Below are 6,000 nucleotides of genomic sequence, written 5' to 3' on the forward strand. Positions count from 1 at the left end.
GCAACACATCTTAGCAAAGTCCACTTGATTCTGCACTGAGTTGGTGTTTTCCCAAGTTCCTCAAAAATATTCTTTAAAATAGTTGTTCTAGAGAGGCTCTTCCTAAAGACGAATTCTTGAGTCACTTCAAGCTCAGTACTGACTTCTCTAGTAAACAAAAACTGGGCAGTATTGCTAACGTCTGTTGGCTCATCACAAGTTAAGGAGAGCTGCTTGAAATCATTTGCCTTGCTTTTTAGTTGACTGTTGGTGTCTTTGAGGCTTCAAGCACCTGTCCTTGCTAAAAAGCTAGCCTTCGACAAATTTATTTTCTCTGCGCGTACTTTCTGGCTGCTGGAATCCAATACGATTAACCTGAACTCACCATCCATAAATAGCTCTGCTTGGCTAACAGTGAGCCCCGTGGGAAGTAACTGGTTCGTCGCCCCCTTGTTCTCATTTTTTCAAGTGTGTGAAAGAATTCTGTTGTGATCAGATCCTCTGTTGTAAGTTTTCTCTTCTGACTGTTGCTTTCCTGTGAGCTGGGGATACTGTGATGAGCACTTAGTCTGGTAATGTCACAATAAATTGTATTCTTTTCGCACAGCTGAAGTGTCATTGCATAATAAACAGGATGCTTTGCCATGTAATTGTATGACAAATAATCACAGTCCACTGTGCCTTAAAAGTGCTACACTTAAAGTTCACTTTCCTTTCCTTTTTTTTTTACATGATTAATATGCACTAGTAATAAGAAACAACAAAAATGTCTGTGTGACAATTTGTGTGGCACTTGAAATGCTGTTGAATTCTAAGTGCATCATTGAGATTTGGAGTGTGTTGAACGGCAGTGTGTAGTGATGAGAATGCCACAGATGGTCTCTGTCACAATCATTCACCTCTGCCTTTGTAGCCTGGGAGCAGCCATAGACACTATGTAAACGAACAAGCTTGGCTGTGTTACAATAAAACTTTATTCATGGACACTGAAATTTGAATTGCATACGATTCTTACGTGTCATGAAATACTCTTTTTTTTTCTAGCTTTTTACTAATGTGAATACCATTAGCTTGCGGACCAGATAAAAGCAGGAGGTGGGCTGGATTTGATTTGCAGACCATAGTTGGCCAACCTCTCTTCTGGTCCACATTGGATGGAATTGGGTATTTGAAGTAAATTATTTTGGTACCTGATTGAATGTCACTACCTACCAAAAGATAACCTATCTTCCCATTGTGAAAGAAAGGGCCATTTTTCAATGACATCAAGAATGAGGATAGCAGTAAAGAAAATACACCACAGTGCAGGCGGGAGTTGGAAATAAAGCCAGTGAGGTATCTGTCTGCCATACGAAGTTAGATGTTGAAACACGAAAGAGCATGGATTTTGAGATCAGACAGATTTAATTTGAATCTCACTTCATCACTTCTCTTGCAAGAACAACGGCAAAGTGATTTGACTTCTTAACATCAGTGTCCTCCCCTCAAATTGTGGATAATGCCTTCTCTGCAGCCTGGCTCTGAGGATTAGCAATAATGTTCATAATTGCTCTTAATTCAAGGTAACTTTTACCCTCACCCTTTAATGAAGTAGAGTTTACAACTGAGCGACACCTTGATTTCTCACGCAGAGAGTGTGCTTCTGCTCCGAGACAAGAATAAGGCCTGGTATTTATCAAACTTTGTCTTGGGTGGAAGCCATCGTCCCATCTGTTGAGAAATGTCTGTACCCTAATCCTGTCATGTTGCACCATTAGCTATCTTGCCTCACTTAATGGCATTGATAAATTCATAGCTACCAATTCTATACCTTTATTGATGAAAATGTCAATCTGCAGAGAGCCAGTGCCGGACTCTGTGTTGAGTCCCTGTAATCCTAGCTGAAGGTTAGTATTAATTCATTGAACCGATAATCACAATCTCTAAGCGTTCTAATGTATGACAATCCGCCACATTACTGCCATTGGTTTCTTACAGATGCTTTGTGGAAATCCAGAAGAACAGCTAGGTAATTTCTTTGGCCGTTTCCATTATCCCATCCAAAAAAAAGGGGGGGTGGGGGACTGGATTTAGTCTGATAGGACTCTTTTTTTTTTTTTTTTTTAAAGATTTTATTTATTTATTTATTTTGACAGAGACAGAGATCACAAGTAGGCAGAGAGGCAGGCAGAGAGAGAGGAAGCAGGCTCCTTGCTGAGCAGAGAGCCCGATGCAGGGCTCGATCCCAGGACCCTGGGATCACGACCTGAGCTGAAGGCAGAGGCTTCAACCCACTGAGCCACCCAGGCGCCCCTGATAGGACTCTTTCTTTCTTTTTTTCTTTTTTAAAGATTTTATTTATTTATTTGACAGAGAGCGATCACAGGTAGGCAGAGAGGCAGGCAGAGAGAGAGAGAGAGAGAGAGAGAGAGAGAGGGAAGCAGGCTCCCTGCTGAGCAGAGAGCCCGATGCGGAACTCGATCCCAGGACCCTGAGATCATGACCTGAGCCGAAGGCAGCGGCTTAACCCACTGAGCCACCCAGGCGCCCGATAGGACTCTTTCTAATGAATCGTTGTTTATTGCTAACAATCACCATTTCTGTTACTAGTATTACAAATTGCCTTTTAACGAATTCAGTCTAATCTTACTTAGAATCAACATTATTTTTTCAATCTGTAAGCTACATAATCCATCTTTTATTTATTTTTTTTAAATAAAAATTTCATGTCTCATCTCTCTTGTTCCATTTACCTCCACACAGTCTTTCCGTATGAAATCTGTCCAGGTCTGGATACTCAGTTTTCCTTTTTAAATATCTGTACCTGTGATGGGCTTCATTTCCTTCTTGCTGTATCTTCCCCCTTAACTTTCATGGGTGCAGGTTATTCTTGATTTAAAAAAAAAAAAAGATAGTAGAATGAAACTGTAATAGGCTAAGCCTTATATTCTTTTTGTCATCCAGCCCCCTTGTCTTCAACTGGCTTGACACGTGGTTTATAAAACCCTTTTGTGTTGGCCTCAGTATTTTTTTAAAAGACATCTTCAACTAATTCCAAAAATCTCAACTGAGATTTTACCTTTTTTCATTTTCATTGGCAAAGCACACTGTTTGGGCTCTTGTATGTATGCTTTTAAAAGCTGAGCTTGTCAGAAGAGACGCTTTTTTTTTTTTTTTTTTTTTGCAAGCTTATTCCTTTTTTCTTTATCAGGATCATTTTTAATAGAGCTGGAATCACAGTCTTGAGCTCCCTTCAAGAGGTATCAGAGATCTTAACATGAGTCGCTCACATTCTCTCTGGGCGCCTGACACTTCCACTTTATCACTCAATTCCTTATTGCCGGTCATTTTTGTGGCCTAGAGTAGATTTTTGCTATCTCCACTTCCTAAAGATAGGTTTCTGGCATATAAAAATTGTCAGATGCTCTGCTTTTAGGGAAAAGAAAAGATACTCTTTGGACATTGGGAGTTCTCTATCAACTACTAAGTTTTATGTTTCCGTATTTTGTGTTCTTTTAACTATAAGTTGATGTATTTAGCGTTTTTCTTTCTTTTTTTTCCGCACTCAGTGCCCAATCTGATTTTCTTTGTCCGTCCTGGCATTCTGTACTATGTTTTCATAACTGTGACCCAGTTTTTCCTCTCTTCTTTGCCCCAGGATTTTACCTTGGGTGTCTTTAACTTCCCTGCAGATCATATCGTCTCAGTAGACTGCCCTGTGCCTCCCTTCTCACGTGAATGTTCCAGTCAGAAATCTTACCCACAGTGGCAGTGACTCCTAGGTCGTATTTACTGTGCTCCGTTTTTACTGGACTCTTCTGTTTGTGGCTTCCATCTGTGCTTTTGTGTGAGGATGCGTCAGGATTACCGCTAAGTTCTCTGCTTGAGTGAGTTACTTGGCCATCTCTAACCTGGTGGCCATCTCTAACCTTCCGTGGCTTTTATCTGCTCTTTTCACCTTCATCCTCTTTCAGTTTAAAAATGACATTAACAAGTCAAATAGGCCCTTCTTCGGAACTCATGAAGTTAACACTCTAAGCCATCTTAAATTGTGCTTTGGAAATGAAAATCCCATTTTAAAACATCGTATGAGTAGGAAAAGCACTCACTTCTTGTACTTTGTATTTTGTCCTGTGTCCCATATTAACTTTGTCGGGATGCCCTGATATTCTCCATGCAGCTTTGCTTTCAAAATGATAAAAATTACAAATTATAAATTTATATGATACATCAACATATATATTTTATATATACATATATATAATTTATGTATATTATATAGCTATCATATATGTATATGTGATATATATATCACATATACAGTTAATTCAAGATACCTTCAGATTAATTCACCAGCTCTGCCAAATCGGTGACATCACTAGTGGCCAATGCTTCTGAAAACGAGGTGGATGGAGCCTCACTCCAGCCCTCTGATGGCAAGCACATCAGTGACAACCCCACGCTTGTGCCCGACAGCTGGACGGCAGGTGCCACAGTCCTGTGGCCACGTTCCCACTGGCAGCTGGCCACCCACAACCTGTCCGCAGGGACCACACCCCAGGTATTGTGTTCAGCTCCTTCTGATCTCCCTCAGCCCTGCCACACCCCTGTCGATAGTTCGCTTAGGACACTCCTTTCCCACCCCTTTTTGTGCCATCTCCTTCCTTCTCTGAAACTGACTGAGCCCTTGGGGTTCTAGGAATAATTCTGTTGGAATGAAGGGTCTGTTTAAAATGAAATGCTTAATAAATGCTTCCCTAAATTGGGAAATACATTTATTCCTTACGTGGTGCTTAAGGAAATGGAAAACTCTGTATTCTACATAGTCAACAGTAGGTAGGAAGATTTCTCTCCGAAGGTGTTAAACATTAGGTCTGACTAACCTTTGTGGATGATAAAGCTTCTGCTACCATCTGGTCCCTGCTGTCCTTTTTCTGTAGCAGAGATCATCAGCAATGACGACATGCATGTCCAACTTTCCCTTTCACGTTGAGAACACTGAGAAGTCAATTTCCTATCTTCCCTAATGGAAATGTTCAAAGCAGGCAAGCGTGCATCAGTTCTCATGCAAGAGAGAAAGCTGAGATGACTGACAATGATTGCATGTTTTTGTTGCCTCCTCTTGTTGTAAGCTAGATACGTTAGCCCTGGGGAACAAAGCATACACTGTGAGTTACAGCTTCTTCAGGAGATGGCTTAACTTTATACCAGAGTAAGGAAGGATGGCCATTTGTCTAGAGGTCTAGAAGCCTTGGCAGGGTTTTCTTAGATTCCCCTGTCAGAGATCGGCATGGATGGAGAAGGGGAGATTTTGTTTATTAATTTGAATAGCTTTTCTTGGGACACCCTGGGAGGCTCAGTCAGGTTAAGCCTCTTCCTTCGACTCAGGTCATGATCCCGAGGTTCTGGGATCGAGTCCTGCATGGGGCTCTGCTCAGCGGGGAGCCTGCTTCTCCCTCTGCCTCTGCCTCTCCCCCTACTTGTGCTTTCTCTCTCTGGCAAATACATTTAAAACAATCTTAAAAAAAAATAGCTCTTCTTAAAAATTGAGGTCATGAATGAATTTTATGTTTAAGACTTTTAAAAAAGTGTTTTGCAAATGAAGAATTAAAAACCTTGAAAGGAGTGGAGGGACGAGGAAACAGACTTTGGATACAGACTCTTGTTTTGGAAGGTGTGGTCAGGTGATGAAGAAATGACTGGACGGGGGAGCAGCATCAAGGGAGAAGAGTGTTTTGCTTGTGGCCTTAGGATTGGGGGAGCTTGAATGGGTATTTTTTTTTTACTGGGGGAGGAATCTATCAATCCTTGGGATGAGGCAGAAGCCACTGGCAAGGAAGAATGACATGGAGGAAAGGAAATTTCCGGGGAGATGAGCTAGGAATCCAAAGAAAGGGGCAAGTGAGGGAGAAGGGGCTAGTCAGATTAAGCTTTGTGGAGATGACTTGTCTGTGGGGCCGAGGGGGGTGAGAAGGTTATTCAAAGGAATGGCACTACTGTCCTTGTTGGCTTGAGATGTGGGTGAGGCAGAGAGGAGGCTCC

Source organism: Martes martes (assembly GCF_963455335.1).
Source record: "Martes martes genome assembly, chromosome: 5".
NCBI lineage: Eukaryota > Metazoa > Chordata > Mammalia > Carnivora > Mustelidae > Martes > Martes martes.